Here is a 19309-nt window from a genome sequence, read left to right as displayed (position 1 = left end):
ATTTCCACTAAGTAGCCTGAAAAATATTGATACCAACTAATGTATTTGTGCTTGGTGGAGGTAATAAAAAGGAAGCAAACAGGTATTAACTGGCTTGAATTTGGGAGCTGCTTCCTGATGGGCTGTTGGTCCACAATCCCTCATTACTCACCCTAACAAGTGTCTTTTTTTATTCAAAACGAAACAAAAAAAGGGGAAAAAAGTATTTTTTACACACAAAACTAAGATTTTATAGACGATTCTAGAGTTTGTTTGACACTTTCTTAAAAGAGCAATTTTTTTACTTATTACTAAAAAAAAAAATGTCTGCCTGAGTCGACGTTGACATGCTCAGTCGACTGTTTTTTGGGGTAAATGTGAGAGTCTGCTAAGGTCGACAACTCAGATGTTCTTACAAAAAACGCCCATGTTTACATTTTACACCAATGGAGGAAAAAACGTGTTTATTAATAAACATTTCTCTGGACAAAGTCACAGATAAATTGTTTCCTAACCGCTTATGTCGACATAAGTCATGTACAGTACAGGCCAAAAGTTTGGACACACCTTCTCATTCAATGCGTTTTCTTTATTTTCATGACTACCGTATATTACCAAATAGTAGCCCGGGCGTTTATTTCACAAAATCGATTTTGGAGGCAGGCGTTTAAAAGAAGCAGGCGGTTATTTGCACAAGGCTTTTATTTATTTTTGCACCAGCCTGCACCAGCCTGCACCAGGCCATTATTTGGTTACAATGGTTACTGTCCAGTATTTTTTTTTTCGTACAAAAAACTTTAAATGTAAAAGCTATTGTAAACATACAAACAAAAAAACAAGAGATCAACATGAGGTAGGCTATCAAAAGACAAGAGATCAACAAGGCTTCAACATAACAGTAGTGCAACAATTGTCAAATAGAATACCAATACTAAAAATAAATAAACTTTTTAAATAAAGCAGTCTACCGGGAAAAATTTAATTATGGTACCAAGTACTCAAGTATAAAACCCACCATCAAAACAGAACAATAATACTGTTGTCACGGCCGGGGCGCATTGGAATGCGCCCTCAACCTTGCGCGCTGCAAGCACCGCAGGACACGCCCCCACACGCGCCGCGCAGACCGCGGCCACGCACCTCCACAGCTGGCGGCAATCCTCTATCAGCACACCTGCCGTTAATGAAGTAGCTGCCTTCATAAGCGTGGACAACCTGGCATGCCGCCGCCGGAATATAGTCTACTGTACAGTAAGCGATCATCTCCTGCTTTATGTATCTTGCTCTCTGTGTTTTCCCTTCCGTGTTTCATTGTCGTGTCATCCTACCGCAGACCTCCGTTCCCGTGTTTTGACGTTGCTGTGTGTCTCGTCATTCCTCGTCGTCCCCCTGCTTCCCTGACTGCCTGCTTCATTCCCCGACTCCTTGCTCGTCCCTGGATTCTGACGCCTCTCTACCTCCCCGGATCACCTGCCTGCCCCTGGACTTCCTCTTCTCTCGTGCAACACTTGGTAACACACACTTCAGCTAATCTACACACATAGTCACTCTCATACACTCTTGGATTTTGTCACACTCCATTCTAGTTTATTAGTATTGTTAATTATCATTATTATATATATATATATACGTATGTAACTATATATATAATAAATAATTGCACATACTGCCATCTAGTGTCTGTTGCCGTCACCTCCCCTAGTAAACCACAACAACTGTAACTTAAATAAAATAAAAGCCTACAGTACTCCAAGTTTTAAATAAAGGAGCATACAGTAAAAGTACAATTATGGTACCAAGTACTCTATAAAACCATCAAAACAATAATACTGCAGCAAACGCAACCCCAGTAGCATTTTAATCTAAACTATGCAAATAACAGCCCATGGGCGGCTATTTGGACATAGGCGGTTATTAGGAAGAGGCGGTTCATTCACAAAATGGGGTTAGACCCCGGGCGGCTATTAGGACATGGGCGGTTATTTGCCCAAGGGCGTTTATTTGGTAATACACGGTATTTACATTGTAGATTGTCACTGAAGGCACCAAAACCAAAACTATGAATGAACACATGTGGAGTTATGTACTTAACAAAAAAAGGTGAAATTACTGAAAACATGTTTTATATTCAAGTTTCTTCAAAATAGCCACCCTTTGCTCTGATTACTGCTTTGCACACTCTTGGCATTCTCTCGATGAGCTTCAAGAGGTAGTCCTCTGAAATGGTTTTCACTTCACAGGTGTCACAGTTGTGATGCCTTCAGTGACAACCTACAATGTAAATAGTCATGGAAATAAAGAAAACGCATTGACATTGGAAGGTGTGTCCAAACTTTTGGCCTGTACTGTATGTTCAATTAAAAGTCAAAAGATGTGAACACTGAAGGAGATGGTGTAAGTAACCAACAAATATTGAAAACGAAAGGACTGGTAGAAAAATGAAGACGCCAAGAGGATGAACAACTAGAACAGGAAACACTTCCAAAATAGGATGACTACAAAGGGCTGAAGGAGGAGTGACCAATCAGACAACTGACTTCACTTAGATGCAGGTTGAATTGTGCCTGGTGTGCCCCCTAGTGGACAACAGATAACAAAGCACAGCAAGTGGACAGGCAACTGATACGGAATGTGACGGTTTCACCACTCTGATGGAAAAATATAGCCTATTTGAATTCTTGATTATGCATGACAGTATACCTTTTGGAATTGTATTATTTAGTCACTTATAGCTTGATGACATTTGCTCACTAGCAATGGAAGGTTGGGGCACTAAAAGTGAAAATCCACGTCCTCACAATAACACCAATGTGACACTCTACCAGGCTCATGCTAGCAGACACTGCCATATCGGCTAACAGTTGCTTACATCCTGGAATGTTCATCATCATCATATGGTGCATGTGGGGGTCGGATGGAACCAGGATGTACAAAACCCCAAACCAGTGCAGTTGGCACATTGTGTAAATTGTAAATAAAAACAGAAAACAATGATTTGCAAATCTTTTTCAACTTATGTTCAATTGAATAGACTACAAAGACAAGATACTTTTACATTCAAACTAGAAAACTTTATTTCAGCAAATATTAGCTCATTTAGAGTTTGGTGCCTGCAACATGTTTCTAACCCTAACTACAGTTTGTCGCTACATCTGTAAGAGCAAGTTAAAACTCTACTATGCAAAGCCAAAGCCATTTATCAACAACACCCAGAAACGCCGCCGGCTTCGCTGGGCCCCAGCTCATCTAAGATGGACTGATGCAAAGTGGAAAAGTGTTCTGTGGTCTGACGAGTCCACATTTCAAATTGTTTTTGGAAACTGTGGACTTTGTTCTCCGGAACAAAGAGGAAAAGAACCATCCGGATTGTTATAGGTGCAAAGTTGAAAAGCCAGCATCTGTGATGGTATGGGGGTGTATTAGTGCCCAAGGCATGGGTAACTTACACATCTGTGAAGGCGCCATTAATGCTGAAAGGTACATACAGGTTTTGGAGCAACATATGTTGCCATCCAAGCAACATTACCATGGACGCCCCTGCTTATTTCAGCAAGACAATGCCAAGCCACATGTTACAACAGCATGGCTTCATAGTAAAAGAGTGCGGGTACTAGACTGGCCTGCCTGTAGTCCAGACCTGTCTATCATTGAACATGTGTGGCGCAATATGAAGCCTAAAATACCACTACGGAGACCCCCGGACTGTTGAACAACTTAAGCTGTACATCAAGCAAGAATGGGAAAGAACTCCACCTGAAAAGCTTCAAAAATTGGTCTCCTCAGTTCCCAAAGGTTTACTGAGTGTTGTTAAAAGGAAAGGCCATGTAACACAGTGGTAAACATACCCCTGTACCAACTTTTTTGCAATGTGTTGCTGTCATTAAATCCTAAGTTAATGATTATTTGCAAAAAAAATTACGTTTCTCAGTTCGAACATTAAATATCTTGTCTTTGCAGTCTATTCAATTGAATATAAGTTGAAAATGATTTGCAAATCATTGTATTCTTTTTTTATTTACGATTTAGACAACGTGCCAACTTCACTGGTTTTGGGGTTTGTAAAATGTGACGCATTTTCTATAAAGTGTACGTTTTGATTGAAAGGCTACTTGTACTTTTACCTCAAATCAATCAAATGTAATAAAAGTGTTCTCGAAATTGAAAACTTTAGGCATGTTGATCAAAAGTTCCGTTGAATGAACGACGTAGCAAACACATTTACGTCACGGTTGAAACCTTTTCCTCTCTGAAGGGCCAACATACTTCTTCAGTTTCAGTCGGCGTACTTAACAATCGGCTCTACGTTTGCTTGTGGAGCTAAGCATCGTTTTATACACACACTATAGTATAACCGTATGCCATAATCACCGTTTTAAGGCCGCAGTTCGGTTCACTTTTTTATGCCAAACCTAAAACTGCTTATATTTGGCCTAAAAACCTTTTATTTTTCTTTAGATAAATTATAATAAATATCAAAAACTGATATTCCGTGTGAGGATTCAGTGCACCTCTGTGCTGTAGGGAAAAACTAAATTACAAATTAAAATTTGCCATTGATTCTTTTCTTGATCTTGCTTTTTAACCTGTTATGGTGATAATATACACAGCAATCATAATTACTCATTTAAGTACGGCAGTATTTTGGCTTTCCAATAATAATCCGTTCCAAAAGGACCGCCAAAAACCACAGCATTGTTCCCCGTAATGTAAATCCAATGAATATGTCCAATTCTTCACAGAAAGTCACATTCCTTGTTTGGGCCCTCTATTCCGATAAGTTATAGCAGTGGTTCTCAACCTTTTTTCAGTGATGTACCCCATGTGAAAATGTTTTAAATTCAAGTACCCCCTAATCAGAGTAAAGCATTTTTGGTTGAAAAAAAAGAGATAAAGAAGTAAAATACAGCACTATGTCATCAGTTTCTGATTTATTAAATTGTATAACAGTGCAAAATATTGCTCATTTGTTGTGGTCTTTCTTGAACTATTTTGAAAAAAAGATATAAAAATAACTAAAAACTTGTTAAAAAATAAGCAAGTGATTCAATTTTAAATAAAGATTTCTACACATAGAAGTAATCATCAACTTAAAGTGCCCTCTTTGGGGATTGTAATAGAGATCCATCTGGATTCATGAACTTAATTCGAAACATTTCTTCACAAAAAAAGAAATCTTTAACATCAATATTTATGGAACATGTCCACAAAAAATGTAGCTGTCAACACTGAATATTGCATTGTTGCATTTCTTTTCACAGTTCTTTTTGACAGACATTTAAAAAAAATCTCACGTACCCCTTGGCATACCTTCAAGTACCCCCAGGGGTATGCGTACCCACATTTGAGAACCACTGAGTTAAAGTACCACTGATAGTCACACACACACTAGGTGTGGTGAAATAACTCTCTGCATTTGACCCATCCTCTTGTTCCACCCCCTGGGAGGTGAGGGGAGCAGTGAGCAGCAGCGTTGGCCGCACTCGGGAATCATTTTGGTGATTTAAACCCCAATTCCAACCCTTGATGCTGAGTGCCAAGCAGGGAGGTAATGGGTCCCATTTTTATAGTCTTTGGTATGACTCTGGCCGGGGTTTGAACTCACGACCTACCGATCTCAGGGCGGACACTCCTAACCACTAGGCCACTGAGCGATAAGCCGACTAGTTTGTTACGTTTATTGTTCCCCAGACGGTGTATGAAAACCGGGTGCGACATTTTGATGAAAATGTTTTGTCCAAAATCAAATTATACAAAAAGGCAGGACCTACGAAAACCGAGGTACCCCTGGAGCTGACCTTCGACCCTGACCAATTGCAACCGAAGGCGTTGTCAGCGGAGGAGTTTGTCGCCTCGAAGGAGAAGAATGCAGATTTATAACTTGATATTTAAGTATCTAATTTAAATGAACTTGGGAAATATCGTTTGAAAAGACTCAATGATCAGAATAAAACCCCTTTAACAACCTGCTTGTTTTTTATGTACTTTTTGATACAAAAGTGGCATCAATTTTTTTTTTTTTACACGTCAAACTGCCGTTTCTCCATAAAAACAAAGGTAACAGAGGATATATTGGCAGTATTACAAAGTAGTACACAGGAAAGTGCAGTAAAAGTGTGTGTCAGCTGGCTGCTCTCAGAACCTTGAAGATCCTATAAGACATATTATTATTATTATTATTATTATTATTGCCATGTTGAGAGTATCACAATGCTTGAATCAATTGGATAAAACTTAATGCTTTATGCTGTGTTTCAATTGGTGCACTTGTGTACGTACATTTAGTCTTTCCAGTAATTATGTGCTGCAAAAACGCTTAAAATTAGTGGCTTCAAATTGCATCAAAAAGGAAAGAAAAAGGTAAATATTATTTTTGGTAAGCGTACAACAAAGACTCTGTGTACTTATTCAAGTGTACTGACACAAGTGTTCCATCTGAGATGCAGCACTTTTAGTCCCTTGAGGACACATGTTATGTTTATTATGAGGTTATTCTTTGATGTATTTTTGTTATGATTGAGTATTTTATTCACCTCCTTTGTTAAAGTAAAAGATCGGGTCAAACCTTGTGCTTGATCATGAAGATACTACTTGATAGTGTTGGTTATACAAGAGGACATCTTTATGATGATGGATGATTCATTTCTGCCTCATTTTTGTATTGACGTCATGTACTAAACTAACACATGTTTAATAATCCAAGAGGTCTTTTATTTATTGAAAGTGTACATTTTGCAAATAAAAGTCATTCACAATGTCGGTGTGCTTTGTATCCATGCTGGTTCATAACCTTCGTGAATAACTTGTTGCTATGGTTACCACACATGTAACACAGCCACGTCACCCAAAAAATTTGTCAACTGTAGTAAAAGCTCGACCAAACCAACTTTTAAAAAAAAGTACCAACACTTAAAAGTACGAATGTAGAAAACAGAATAATTAAATATGAGTAATTCCAAGTAACAAAACAATAATGTAACAAACTTAGCAGCGTTTAATAACAAGCTAACATGTAATGATTCCAACGCTACAATTACCATTAAGTATCAATCCTTTATCAATAACATTTTTACTCTTATCTACTAGTAAATATATGTGCTTTTTACATAACCATCAAAGTATTTACAAAACCAGTGAAGTTTGCAGGTTGTGTAAATGGTAAATAAACAGAATGCAATGATTTGCAAATCCTTTTCAATCTATATTCAATTGAATAGACTGCAAAGACAAGATATTTAATGTTCGAACTGGAAAACTCTGTTATTTTTTGCAAATATTAGCTCATTTGGAATTTGATGCCTGCAACATGTTTCAAAAAAGCTGGCACAAGTGGCAAAAAAGACTGACAAATTTGAGGAATGCTCATCAAACACTTATTTGGAACATCCCACAGGTGAACAGGCTAATTGGGAACAGGTGGGTGCCATGATTGAGTATAAAAGCAGCTTCCATGAAATGCTCAGTCATTCACAAACGAGGATGGGGCGAGGGTCACCACTTTGTGAACAAATGTGTTAGCTAATTGTTTAAGAACACCATTTCTCAACCAGCTAATGCAAGGAATCTAGGGAGTTCACCATCTACGGTCTGTTATATAATCAAAAGGTTCAGAGAATCTGGAGAAATCACTGCACGTAAGCAGCAAGGCTGAAAACCAACATTGAATGCCCGTGACCACATGGGCTCAGGAACACTTCAGAAAACCACTGTCAGTAACTACAGTTTGTCGCTTCATCTGTAAGTGCAAGTTAAAACTCTACTATGCAAAGTGAAAGCCATTTATCAACAACACCCAGAAACACCACCGGCTTTGCTGGGCCTGAGCTCATCTAAGATGGACTGATGCAAAGTGGAAAAGTATTCTTTGGTCTGATGAGTCCACATTCAAATTGTTTTTGGAAACTGTGGACGTCGTGTCCTCCGGAACAAAGAGGAAAAGAACCATCCGGGGTTCTAGGCGTAAAGTTCAAAAGCCAGCATATGTCACATATGCTGGCTTTTGAACTTTACGCCTAATGACCGGGCCTACCGGGCCCAGGCCCAGGGGGCCAGAGGCCCCAAGGGGCCAGGCCAACTTGGCCCCGCGGCCGCGACCCAAGCAAAACTACTTTTGCAAAAATAATAATCTTAAGCCCCAAGGGGCCAGGCCAACTTGGCCCCGCGGCCATGATCCATAGAGGGTAAGAGGCCCCAAGGGGCCAGGTCAACTTGGCCCCGCGGCCGCGACCCACAGAGGGCCAGAGGCCCCAAGGGGCCAGGCCAACATGGCCCCGCGGCCATGATCCATAGACGGTCAGAGGCCCCAAGGGGCCAGGCCAACTTGGCCCCGCGGCCACGATCCATAGAGGGTCAGAGGCCCCAGGGGGCCAGGTCAACTTGGCCCCGCGGCCACGATCCATAGACGGTCAGAGGCCCCAAGGGGCCAGGCCAACTTGGCCCCGCGGCCACGACCCACAGAAGGCCAGAGGCCCCAAAGGGCCAGGCCAACTTGGCCCCGCGGCCGCGAGCCACAGAAGGCCAGAGGCCCCAAGGGGCCAGGTCAACTTGGCCCCGCGGCCACGATCCATAGAGGGTAAGAGGCCCCAAGGGGCCAGGTCAACTTGGCCCCGCGGCCGCGACCCACAGAGGGCCTGAGGTCCTAAGGGGTCAGGCCAACTTGGCCCCGCGGCCATGATCCATAGAGGGCCAGAGGCCCCGAGGGGTCAGGCCAACTTGGCCCCGATCCATAGAGGGTCAGAGGCCCCAAGGGGCCAGGCCAACTTGGCCCCGCGGCCACGACCCACAGAGGCCCCAAGGGGCCAGGCAAAATTGGCCCCGCGGCCATGATCCACAGAGGGCCAGAGGCTCTCAATCATTATTATCAAAGCTAATTCTCAAATTGGATGGATCACACAACCTCACTCACATATTCTTTATCAATTATTAAAGGTTGTTTCTGAATTTTGATCACAGAACTTAATGCAAATATTCTTGATTGATTGACAAAGCTCATTCTCAAATTTTGATTACACAACCTTACTCTGACAAATTATCATTATCAAAAAGCTCTATCTCGAATTTGGATCACAGAATCTCACTCAAGTATTCTTAGCTGTGCCCCTCCCCCATCAAGTCTTTCATAAACCGGTCTGTTCTTTTAGAATCTCCTCATTTGGTATTTTGAACTCGTGAGAGACTGCTCAAAATTTGGTTTCCTTTCCCTCAGTTCAGACTCAGAGATAATTTGAAATCATTCAACAAGAAGTTTAACGCGCGCACACACACACACACACACACTTGAGTTGAGCATTACTTGGAAATTCTTATATTTTCCATTTTGCTGTTATTATCAGCATCTTCCCATTTTGTCCTTTTCTTTCGAGAAAGTTTACAGTCTGACATTTGTCACTGCTGTCAGTTAATAACTTTTTGGTCTTTGACCCATTTTGTCATTTTCTCGATTCGATCGTCACTGACCACTCTCTCCTGTCTGGCAGACATCGTTGCTGCCATCATAGCTAGCAAGCTGCCTGCAGCGGGTCATCCCTATGTTCCCCGTCCCTATGTTACCCGGGTCCTATGTTCCCCTCTACCGGGGAACTAAGGACCCTTTTTAAAAAAAAAGGGTTCTATGTTCCCCGCTGCGGGGAACGTACAACACTTTTTCCAGAAAAGGGTTCTATGTTCCCCGCTGCTTCCAATGCGCGACTAAGTAAGACGCACGCAGACACGCATGACAGAGACGCGTTTAAGTTGTCGAAGGAAGGAAGTTCGCGTTTGAGTTGCTCTATCTGCTGCCGCACGCCCTGTGACAGGTTAGGTTTAGGGATGGTTTTGGTCAGGGCACAATTTCGCCAAAAAAGTGCTCCACAACGCCCTGTGACAGGTTAGGTTTAGGGATAGTTTTGGTCAGGGCACAATTTCGCCAAAAAAAAGTGCTCCACAACGCCCTGTGACAGGTTAGGTTTAGGGATGGTTTTGGTCAGGGCACAATTTCGCAATTTCGCCAGATACAATGCAGGGAACATAGGACCCTTTTTTAGAAAAAGGGTCCTAAGTTCCCCGGTCGCATACAAAGACCCAGGAACAACCGGGGAACATAGGACCCGGGGAACATAGGACCCGGGGAACATAGGCACGCTCCCGCCTGGCCTGCAGATAGCAACATTTTGGTGTCCTTTGGGAAAATATTTAGAAAGAAGACAAAAGTACACACAGTTGTACAACTATTATCTTTATGATCTTTTTTTTGTTAGTTTCTCTGTTACTGTGTGTGGCCAATTAAGCGACTTTTGGCCATACCTGGCTGGTGACATTTAGCGACTTTCTGGTTGATGTTAAGATTAATAATAGCAACAGTTCTCTTCATCTTAATGCAATTTATTGTGTCTGTCTCTCCACATTTTGCCATTAGGTACTTTGAGCTCTTGTTGGTCAGTCACTCTAAGGTACATTGTTGCTGCCATCATAGCTAGCAAGCTGCCTGCAGATAGCGACATTTTGGTGTCCTTTGAGAAATATTAAGAAAGAAGACAAAAGTACAAGACATTGTACGATTACTATCTTTTTAAAATTATTTGTTTCACTGTGTGATTGACCGACTTTGCCGCTAGATTTCGCGTCTTTTGGCCATACCTGGCTAGCGACTAAAAACATCATTTAGCGACTTTTTGGTTGTGAAGATAAGTGGTAAAAGCAGATCTTCCTGTTGGTCTTCCCACATTTTGCCATTTGGTACTTTGCACTCTTCTTGGTCACTCCAAGGCATTTGTCCCTGCCTTCAGCTAGTCACTTGGCTCTTTTGGAATATATTTCACTGTAATTGGCTCTCTCTCTCTCTCTCTCTTTCTCCTCAGTACAAATCAGCCTGTTCCCTTGCCATTCATCACTGACCACTCTGCTCTCCTGTCTGTCAGACATTATTGCTGCTTGCAGATAGCTTGGGGTCCTTAGAGAAAATATCAGAAGAGAAAAGTACACAATTATCTTAATTATCTTTTTTATTCAGTCAGTCCTTCAGTGAGTCCCAGTGTGTTGGCGATTAAGCAACGTTGGCATTCAATTAGCGACTTTTGGCCATACATGGCTGGCGACTCAAAAAACTAGAAAAAAAGTACAAAAAGTTGTACAATTAATATCTTTATTATCCTTAATTCCCCTGAATCCTAGAGTGTGTTGCAATTAAGCAACTTTGCTGCTAGGTTTAGCGACTCTTGTTTTGGGCATACCTGGCTAGCGACTACAAACATTATTCAGCAACTTTTTGGCTGTTAAGATTAACGTTAATAAATTAAATCCTAATACAATTTATTGTGTTGGTCTCGCCATCTTGCTATTAGGTACTTTGAATTCTTGTTGGTCTCTGCTAAGGTATCTGGCTGTTGTCTTTGCCTTCAGTTAGTCACTTGGCTCTGGAATATATTTAACTGTACTTGGCTCTCTCTTTCTCCTCAGTACAAATCAGTCTGTTCCCTTGCCATTTAGACATTTTCTTGATTGGATCATCACTGACCACTCTGCTCTCCTGCTGTCTATCAGACATTGTTGCTCCCATCATAGCTAGCAAGCTGCCTTGGTGTCCTTTGTGAAAATATTTAGATAGAAGACTAAAGTGCACAAAGGTGTACAATTATTATCTTTTCAAAATATTTGTTTCACTGTCAGTGTGATTGACCGACTTTGCCGCTAGATTTCGCGTCTTTTGGCCATACCTGGCTAGCGACTGAAAACATCATTTAGCAACTTTTTGGTTGTGAAGATAAGAGGTAAAAGCAGATCTGCCTGTTGGTCTTTCCACATTTTGCCATTTGGTACTTTGCACTCTTGTTGGTCACTCCAAGGCATTTGTCCCTGCCTTCAGCTAGTCACTTGGCTCTTTTGGAATATATTTCACTGTAATTGGCTCTCTCTCTCTTTCTCCTCAGTACAAATCAGTCTGTTCCCTTGCCATTTAGACATTTTCTTGATTCGATCATCACTGACCACTCTGCTCTCCTGCTGTCTATCAGACGAATCAGTTGATTCTCTGCTCTCAATTGTCTATGCTAGTAAGCTGTTATTCTCTGCTTTGGAGTGTTGATGCTGGGTTGCTAGTTTTCTAAATCACCTCACACACTTGAAGGAAGCAGCACCGATCATAAACACACAAACAAACTCACACACACACACACACACACACACACACACACACACACACACACACACACACACACACACACACACACACATAGTTGGTTTATCTGTTGTGATAGGCAAAGAGCCAATGTGCAAAGAAAGAAGGGAAATATGGATCATAAACGTTTAAGTGGAGGAGCTAGAAAAAAAATTCAGCAAGAAAAGAAAAAAAAGGAATCAGTTTTACTTGAGAGTGTTCCAAATATCTCCAGCTTCTTCAGTACAAAGACATCTGCTGAAAGCAATTCTATAAATGCTACTGCAAATTCAGCTAAGGTTAGCAATGCACCTGAGCTAGCATGTAGCTCCCAAGATCCTGAGACCACTACAAGTGTAGACACTGAACCAAATGCTTCTGATGCTTATGATTCAACCAATTCAGCAGTAGCCAGTTGCTCGGATGAATGTGAGGTCACTGCACCTCTGGACAGCATAGAAAATGAGCTGAATCTTTCTTCAACACCATCTACAGTGACAACTCTACCTAGTGATCCCGCTAAATGGGCTGAGACCCTCACTGAGTCAATGAAGGAAGTTCTTATTCAAAGAGGTGCAAAATCATTTCACAACCGTCACAGCCATTATCCAGCTTCTGTGAGGAACAGTGGGCTAGGAGGCAAAACCCGATGCCTAAACAATGAACATTTTACTTCACACTTGCCCAATGGACAACGAGTACAAAGAGAGTGGCTGATGTACTCTCCCTCTACTGGTAATGTTTACTGCTTTGCATGCAAACTGTTTTCCCCAAAAACGCATTCTTTTGTGACAGGCTATTGTGATTGGAAACACTCAGAAAGATTTGGTGAACATGAGCGAAGTGCTGAGCACATAACCTGCATGCAAGCAGTCTTGAACCGCGCCAAAGGTGCCACAGTTGATGCAGACCTGTTCAAACAGTTTCAGGCAGAGAGCAGCTATTGGAGGCAGGTGTTACAAAGAGTTGTTGCAGTCATTAAATTCCTTGCAGAAAGGGGCCTTGCATTTAGGGGTAAAAATGAATCGTTAGGGTCTCCTCTCAATGGGAACTACCTTGGTATTCTGGAGGTCCTGGCTGAATTTGATCCCTTTCTAAAGGATCACATCAGAAAGTTTGGGCAGATGGGTCGAGGTAATACCTCATATCTGTCCTCCACCATTTGTGAGGAATTCATTGAATTGATGGGTGCAAAAACCAAACAGGCTATAGCAGATGAACTGCAAGCAAGCAAATACTACTCTATCATTGTGGATTCAACCCCAGATTTATCTCATGTGGACCAATTGACATTCATATTCCGTTTTGTTAGCAAAGAGGGCAGTGTTGTTGAACGCTTTGTGGGTTTTGAGCCCATTACTAGCCATACAGGTGAAAGTTTGGCTAACTGTGTCATGTCTGTGTTGGAAAATCTAGGGTTAGAGCTGTCAAATTGCAGGGGGCAGGCTTATGATAATGCCAGCAACATGTCAGGGAGGTATAATGGGTTGCAGGCTCACTTAAAGAAAAGCAACCCATTAATACACTATATTCCATGTGCAGCTCACTCTTTGAATTTGGTGGGAGTCAACAGCATTGACAGATGTGGAAATGAAGTCTCTAAGTATTTTGACTTGATTCAGTCTATTTACAACTTCACAACTGCATCCACACACCGATGGGACAGGGTATTTGGCAATTCCAACATAGATCTCACACTTAAAGCTTTATCCAACACGCGTTGGAGTTGCCGTGCAGAATCTACCAAAGCACTGTGGCAGAACTACAGTAAAATAAAAGCAGCACTACAGGTTATTTCCACTGATGACACAGAGAAACGAGACACACGAACTGAAGCTGACAGTCTAGTGCGGAAGCTGGATTCACTTGAGATGGCCTTCATGGCAGGCTTTTGGGACACTGTTCTGTCCAGATTTCAGGCCACAAGTCTGCAACTTCAAAAAGCAGACATGGACCTTGGTACAGCAGTTAGATTGCTGGAATCTCTGCGCACCTTTGTTCTCTCCCAAAGAGATCTATTTGATCATTTTGAGCAGAAAGCCTTAAACATGTTGGGTGGCACCCCATCTTACAGGGCTGAACGGACGAGGAAACGTAAAAAGTTTGCTGATGAATCAGCATCCCCAGATGTTGTGCTTGAGGGAAGGCAACTGTTTCAAATAGAGACATTTATTGCCTCTATTGATCAACTGAGTTCAAGCCTTAATCACCGTCTGGAGGCCTACAAACATCTGAACAATTTGTTCAGTGTCCTTTTCTCTTTGGATACAGAGTCCAATGCTTCAGTCCTTCACAAGGCCAAGATTCTCACTGAATCATACCCATCTGACCTCAATGAAAGTCTTGGACAGGAGCTTATACAGTTCAAATCTTTTATACAGCTCAACAACACTGATGAGGAGAGGACCCCTTCAGGACTGCTCAAAACAATAATACATTTTGGACTACAGCCTACGTTTCCTAATACATACATTGCGCTACAGATTTTTCTCACTCTACCGGTCAGTAACTGTGAGGGAGAACGCTCATTCTCTCTTTTGTCAAGAGTAAAAAATGAGCTGCGCACAAGAATGACTCAGAAAAGATTAAATGCGTTATCTCTAATGGCAATTGAGAGTGAGCTGACAAGAGAGTTGGACTTCAATGATGTGGTGGATGATTTTGCAAAATTGAAAGCACGAAAGAAACCCCTTGCTTAAAGGTGCACTGTGTAAGATTTTTAGGTTATTTCCAGAATTCACCCATTCACTAATGTTAAGCTACCTGTTTTCATGAATACTTACCACCACCATAAAATTCTAAGTATCCATTATGACTTGGAGAATTGCACTTTTGCCATTTCTGGGAAGTGTCACCTGGATTGTGAAGATAGGATTGACTTTAGGCAGAAGCTTGGTGCTTTCTCTGGCAAACTGAACCTCAAGCTTCATTCTCTGCAGCTTTGCATTCTTGTGCAGACTTTCATCCACAAGGAACTTTTCAACTTCCCCACTATCGTGAAGGGGCCATCAAAAGATTTCAGTGTGTCCAGCATGTCTAGTCTCTTACTCTCCTTTCTTTGAGCCATCTCTTGTTTCTCATCTGCCCTACTCTCGAATTTTGCCTTCATGAATTTACTCCAGTTGAGTTCAACCTCCCTTTTTGCTTGTGCTGCTGCCTTGAAACCTCTGAAGCTCCTGGCTCTTCTGTAAAATTATTGACCTATTGACTGCGTTCAGTGTGCCCAACTTCTTCAGTTTGTAGTCCACCTTGCCACATTGTCTCTCCATCCCAATGTTGTGCACAGGGGTGCCATCAATGTTACTAGCCTGTTCACTGACAGGGTCCATTGGGAAGGTCTCCTCATCCATCCTCTGCCTGGCCAGGACAGTCTTCAGATGGGGCAGCATGAGATCTGTCAGCTGCTTCACTTCATCCAAGTATTCGGCAGCCACGTCTGACACTGAGTTCAGGACATGTCCAGTGCCTGTCCAGCCACTATAGCATTCTTGGAAATGGGCTATCTTGACCTGCATGCAGCCCTTGTACCATGAACTGGCCTACACCTTTCTTTGTGGTGCTCTCCGATGCATGTTATCATTTTACCTTTCTCCTTCTCCTCAAGCTTAACCACAAATAGATACAGACTTTGAGCCTCAATTTGCTGCACAGCTGCCGTTATGCCAATGTGTTTTCCTAAGATATTATTTTATTTTTAATGATAGAAGGGAGGAAAAGGGGGCAAAAATCATGTCCGATTTAGTTTTTTGGGTGGGTTGGGGGGTTTATTTCATGATAGCTACCAACTTCCAATACATAATATCTCTCAAATGACCCAATGCACCATCACTGAAGTGGGCGTAATCATTTTCAAAAATGTTTATTTTTAGGCCATTTATCCCCTCCCCCTGTGTCTGTGTGAAACCTGTGCTTGTCAGTGTCTGTGTGGTATACCTAATAGTGTGTGTGCAGTATGTGCACTCTTCTGTACAGTACAGTGTGCATGTCTGTTCACAGTATACAGTATTTCTTGCATAGTGCGTGCGTGTGTGTGCGCCCACACGCGCGGGGGGTTGAGGGGCCAAGACCATGTCAGGCCCAGGGGGCCAAAATTTCTTAATCCGCCCCTGCATATGTGATGCTATGAGGGTGTATTAGTGCCCAAGGCATGGATAAGTTAATAATTATTTGCAATAAAAAATGTAGTTTCTCAGTTCAAACATTACATTTCTTGTCTTTGCAGTCTATTCAATTGAATATAAGTTGAAAAGGATTTGCAAATCATTATATTCTGTTTTTATTTACGAATTACACAACGTGCCAACTTCACTGGTGTTGGGTTTTGTACTTTCATGTACATGCTCAATCCAAAATGATTGATTTTATCTTTTCTAGCAAAAACATTTGATTTAATGTAACCTGCTGTAGCCATTTATGTTTCACCAAATTTAAATGTATTTGTAATGTCGGATATTTTTCAGTACCTTGCAGGAAGCTTCTCTTAAAACTACAAAAATGGTTGCCGGGGCCGGGATGAAGTTTCAGTCAGGGCAAACTCCTCCGGCGAAGGAAGGGTCTCGCGAACTGCCAGCTCTTCCTTGTATTGCTTGGTTTTAAATGGCGTCACATCCTGCTCATTAAATATGAGTGGTGGTCAAGCCAGCATCTGTTCTCAATAAGTACTCGGCGGCATTTAGCCTTTCTCGAAGAAAACATGCCCTATGCTTGCGTTGTTTTCGGCTGTACGACGTTCAAATCACAGAAAGGACAAAAGTTTCCTCAGAGTTCCTCGGGAGGTCATTAAGAAGGGTGGAACATTGCAAGATTTTACAAAAGGATATAGTGGTTTAAAATACAAATCCGTGATCCACAATAGAAAAAGGAGAGAGTGTGGAGTCAAATGAGCCCTTGTACCTAAGTTACGGTCAGAGCGAAAAAAGATACGTTCTGCACTGCACGCTAGTCCTTCACTTTCACGTTCCTCATCCAGGAATCTTTCATCCTCGCTCAAATTACTAGGGTAATCGTCACTTTCTCGGTCCAAATCTCTCTCGCTGCTGGTGTAAACAATGTGCAGATGTGAGCAGCCCTTCCTCCGGTGTCGTCACGCTACTTCCGGTAGGGGCAAGGCTTTTTTTTATCAGAGACCAAAAGTTGCGAACTTTATCGTCGTTGTTCTATACTAAATCCTTTCAGCAAAAATATGGCAATATCGCGAAATGATCAAGTATGACACATAGAATGGATCTGCTATCCCCGTTTAATAAATAAAAATAATTTCAGTAGGCCTAAACTGGTGCTGCAAAGGGCCGGAAGGCAAAGCTCTCAATTTACCGGTCGGTCTACATTCCCATCCTCACCTATGGTCATGAGTTTTGGGTTATGACCGAAAGGACAAGATCACGGGTACAAGTGGCCGAAATGAGTTTCCTCCGCCGGGTGGCGGGGCTCTCCCTTAGAGATAGGGTGAGAAGCTCTGCCATCCGGGAGGAGCTCAAAGTAAAGCCGCTACTCATCCACATCGAGAGGAGCCAGATGAGGTGGTTCGGGCATCTGGTCAGGATGCCACCCGAACGCCTCCCTAGGGAGGTGTTTAGGGCACGTCCGACCGGTAGGAGGCCACAGAGAAGACCCAGGACACGTTGGGAAGACTATGTCTCCCGGTTCGCCTGGGAACGCCTCAGGATCCTCCGGGAAGAGCTGGACGAAGTAGCTGGGGAGAGGGAAGTCTGGGCTTCCCTGCTTAGGCTGCTACCCCTGCGACCCGACCTCGGATAAGCGGAAGAAGATGGATGGATGGCTGGATGGCTGCAAAGGGCCCTTTCGTCCTTGCTGATTGGCCACAGATGTGGCCAGTCAGCAAGGTTAATGGTTAATGGTAAATAGGCGGGTTCCAGCCTTGGGCTTCTGTATCAGGTGGTCAAACACTTGTCTGAACTCGGCGAGGAACAGGAAAATGGAGCAGCAAATTTCTGGTTGATTCTCACAAATGGCAAGCACCCACCTTGCGGCGTGAGGAGGCTAAAGATGAAGGATAACTTGGTCCAATCCGAGGGATATGTTTGTGGCTGTTGGTCAAAGATTAGGGAGCACTGGAAGAGAAATTGCTCGCACACGCCAAAATCCCTGGGGAACTTGTCGGGATGAGGAAGCTGGGAAAGATGACGCTGTCGCAGCGGCAGCAGAAGGTGAGTCCTGATTGCGCTAGGATGAGGGAGCTGAGCGTGGACTTGGTCCATGCGCCGAACCATCTACGTGAGCTCCGTGAGGACCACCTAGTGGTTGACCAGCTGTCGGTCAATGGCTGAGATGGCCTGGCTGAACGCCTCTTGTCCCGCTTGATCCATGAGTCTTGTGGTTGGATCGTTCTGTCACACCCATTAAAACTAAGATGCGGGGAAGAGGCTTGAAAGCAGTCAAACAAGTTTTTTGTCAGTTGCAACGCAAAGTACTCAGGCAGTTCTTCACAGACGTCTCAGCCAGGCAGAGACAAAAAATGGGGGTGGAAAAAATAGATCGACTCCTAAGGAAACCGTAACGAGCAGCAAAAAAGTGAACCTGGGCAAAGCCACGAGGCTCAAATGTTATTTAATCTTACAATCTCTAAAGGGGATACTTAGCAGAAAAGGCTCTGGAAGAAGAAGCCATGGAACATGCCAGAACAGAACCACAAAGTAGTAAACGATCCAACATCTGTCTGATGCTGCCCTCCACCTTAAAAAAAAGGGCCGATTAGTGATGGAAAGCAGGTGTGGGGTGTTACTCCGCCCATGTCCATTAACTAAGAAAACAGAAAACCAAATTAACGACTGCAAAAAAAGGATACCAGGAAGTCAGTGGCATGCAATGTGTAACACTTACATTATGTAAATTAATGACACCTGCATTTATTTATAAAACACATTTCCATTCCAAAGTTAGCTATCATTTTCCAAAACCCAAAACCAGTGAAGTTGGCACGTTGTGTAAATCATAAATAAAAACAGAATACAAAAAAGCTGGCACAAGTGGCAAAAAAGACTGAAAAAGTTGAGGAATGCTCATCAAACACTTATTTGGAACATCTCACAGGTGAACAGGCTAATTGGGAACAGGTGGGTGCCATGTTTGGGTATAAAAGCAGCTGCCATGAAATGCCCAGTCATTCACAAACAAGGATGGGGACGAGGATCACCACTTTGTGAACAAATGCGTGAGCAAATTGTCCAACAGTTTAAGAACAAC

General features: G+C 42.6%; 1 protein-coding gene across 1 annotated transcript in view; it reads left to right on the top strand.

Moving 5' to 3' along the window:
• Window positions 1–6721, top strand: part of smpd3 (sphingomyelin phosphodiesterase 3) — a 118364-nt gene extending 111643 nt beyond the window's left edge. Inside the window, exon 11 of the transcript XR_009821321.1 lies at window positions 1313–6721. The gene's annotated coding sequence lies outside the window, so the exon portion shown is untranslated. The remainder of the gene's footprint in view (window positions 1–1312) is intronic.
• The last annotated feature ends 12588 nt before the right edge of the window (window positions 6722–19309 follow it).

This window comes from Entelurus aequoreus, linkage group LG16, assembly GCF_033978785.1.
Source record: "Entelurus aequoreus isolate RoL-2023_Sb linkage group LG16, RoL_Eaeq_v1.1, whole genome shotgun sequence".
NCBI classification, from domain to species: domain Eukaryota; kingdom Metazoa; phylum Chordata; class Actinopteri; order Syngnathiformes; family Syngnathidae; genus Entelurus; species Entelurus aequoreus.
Note: the sequence above shows the minus strand (reverse complement) of the source record. Positions and strands in the feature narration are given on the sequence as shown.